The sequence below is a fragment of the Rissa tridactyla genome, unplaced genomic scaffold (genome assembly GCF_028500815.1).
Source record: "Rissa tridactyla isolate bRisTri1 unplaced genomic scaffold, bRisTri1.patW.cur.20221130 scaffold_63, whole genome shotgun sequence".
Lineage (NCBI taxonomy): Eukaryota > Metazoa > Chordata > Aves > Charadriiformes > Laridae > Rissa > Rissa tridactyla.
This window is the reverse complement of record NW_026529841.1, coordinates 5,001-7,500: the sequence shown is the minus strand read 5'-3', so window position 1 is coordinate 7,500 and position 2,500 is coordinate 5,001. Positions and strand designations below refer to the sequence as shown.

General features: G+C 79.8%; 1 non-coding gene across 1 annotated transcript; it reads right to left on the bottom strand.

Moving 5' to 3' along the window:
* Positions 1–780: 780 nt before the first annotated feature.
* Positions 781–933, bottom strand: LOC128903688 (5.8S ribosomal RNA). Its single transcript, XR_008464161.1, has one exon. It is a non-coding gene; the product is annotated as a 5.8S ribosomal RNA (ribosomal RNA).
* Between the last annotated feature and the right edge of the window lie 1,567 nt (positions 934–2,500).

Here is a 2,500-nt window from a genome sequence, read left to right as displayed (position 1 = left end):
GAGGGCGCGCCGGACGCCGGGGCGCGGATCGCCGAGGGAGAACCGAAGGAAGCCCCAGCCCGGATGAACGGCCCGAAAAAGCGCGTCCGGAGACGCGCCCGGAGACGGCCCCCCGGGGGCGACGGCCGGGGACGACGGCCGGGCGGGCGCCCGGGCGGCACCGCCTGGCGGGAGCGGGGGAGAGGCGAGGAGCCGCGGCACGGGACGGGAAGACGCGCGGCGACGACGGCGACGACGACGGAGAAGCGGCGGCCGCGCGGGCGCAGCCGTCGCCCGACTCGCCGCCGCCGCCGCAGCCGCCGGCGCCCCGGCCCGGCCGCGACCTCGCTCCCCCCCCACCCGCCGGCGGGCGCTCGGGGGGCGGCGGGTCGTCGGGGAGAGACGGGAGAGGAAGGGGGGGCGGCGACGGGGATGACCCCCGTCCCCGGCACGCTCGGCGCGCGCGCGCGGCAGCGACGGCACGGTACCGCGCGGTACCCACCCGCAGACAGCCGCCCGCGCGGGAGGGCCGGGGACGAGGCCCGCGCCTCCCCCCGACCGGCGTCTCTCCCCACCGCCGCGCCGGGCCCGACCGGACTCGGCGAGCCCCGGCCAACCACCGGCGAGACGAGCTCCGCAGAGCGGGCGCTCCGGGAGCGGGGAGCTTCGGAGCGCTCCCCGAGTCTGCACTTAGGGGGACGAAGGCCCTCGGGAGGGGCCTGCGAGGCACCCCAGCCGCGCCGCTCGTGCGGCCGTCGCCCGGCCAAGGGGCGGCGGCCGAGCCGGCGATTGATCGCAAAGCGACGCTCAGACAGGCGTAGCCCCGGGAGGAACCCGGGGCCGCAAGTGCGTTCGAAGTGTCGATGATCAATGTGTCCTGCAATTCACATTAATTCTCGCAGCTAGCTGCGTTCTTCATCGACGCACGAGCCGAGTGATCCACCGCTAAGAGTTGTCTCGTCTTTCGGCACCGCCCCGCGCGCGCGGGAGGGCCGGGAACGCTCGCCAGGAGCGGCCCCTCTCGGAGGACGGCCCAACCGCCTGCCCCGCCGGCCGGCCCCCCCTTCCTCCCCTCGCATCCCCGCGCGGGGCGGGAGGGGAAAGAACGGCGGAGCGCGGCGCGACGGGGGCGAGACGGAGGGGCCTCGCCTCGACTGACCGTACGAGCACGCCCAAGGAGGGCCAGAAAGGAAGGAAGGAAACGCCCCGAGCGGCGACGAGGGCCTGGGAGCCCGCGCTCCCCACCGGCCGAAGGCGACGGCAAGCGCCTCGCTCGCTTCGGGGGCGGCCCAGGCGCCCGGGCTCGGTCCGGCCTCCGCACGGAGGCGGCGGCGCGCCCGGCCGCTCCGCCTGTCCGCCTCGAGCGGGCGGCGCGGGGGGCCCCGACGGCTACCCCGCGCGCGCGCCTCCGCGCGCGCCGCTCCGCCGCGCTACGGGCAGCCTAACTCCTCCCCGGGGTCCCGTCCCGACGGCACCTCGGCGGCTCCGCGCCGCCGCGGGCGGACGCGGACGCGCCCCGAGCCGGCGACGCACGACGCCCGCGGCCCGCCGGACGGCGGCCCGCCGCGCGGCGGCCGCCCGCCACGGCACCGCCGCCGCCGCCGCTTCCCGTCTCCTTCCGCGGGCACGCGCCGAGCGGAAGGCGGACGGCCGCCTGAGGCGGGGGCGGCTCCCGCTCTCCCCGTTTCCACGCGGAGACCGGGAGTGGGACGCCCCCGCTTGCCCCGACCGCCTGCACGGCTCGGCCGGGAAGGCGAAGACGGGGAGGCGAAGCGGCTAGGCGGGGCCCGGGGCCGGGACGGCCTCGGCGGCGGGGGGCTCCGTCCGGCTAGACCGAGCGGCGACGCCGCCGCTCGGGCAACGGGGTGCCGCCCTCGCCGGCGCTTAGCGGCGGGAGAACGCCGAGCGCTCGCCCGGACGGGGGAGGGAGGAGCGGCGCCGCAGCGCGACGCAGCCGCTGCGACGGAGGCGCGGCGTCCCTTCCCGCCCCCCCCCGCGCACAGGGAGTGCGGGGGGAGGGCGTAGGGCCGCCCGGCGGCGGGTCCCCCCCTTGCGGGGACCCGCCGCGAGCCCCGGCGGGGAGCCCGCGCTCCTCGCCGGGGTCGCCCGTTCCGAGGCGGGCAGGTCGGACACGGCCGACCGCTCGCGCCGCGGTCTCTCCGCCGAGACCGGGCCGCGGAGAGGGGGGGGCAGGGGTGCCCCTCCCCGGCACGGGCCGCCCGCGGGACGCGGTCGCAGGCGACGGCCGTCCGGGAGAGGCTCTCTCACCGCGAGAGAGAACTCCCGGCCGCCGCCGCCGGCCGGCCGGCCCCCCGGGCGACGCCGAGCCGCCCGAGTCTTTAAACCCCCGCCCGGCCCCCGCGGCCCTTCGACCCCCGGAGACGCGCCGAGAGACGCGCCGAGGGAAGGGACCGCGAGAGCGCGGACGCTAGGTACCTGGCCCTGGGGCGAGGGAAACGAACTTTAGGCCCCGCGGGGGTGCCTCCCCCACTGCCACCTTCGGGGGAGCGTCCGCCCGCGG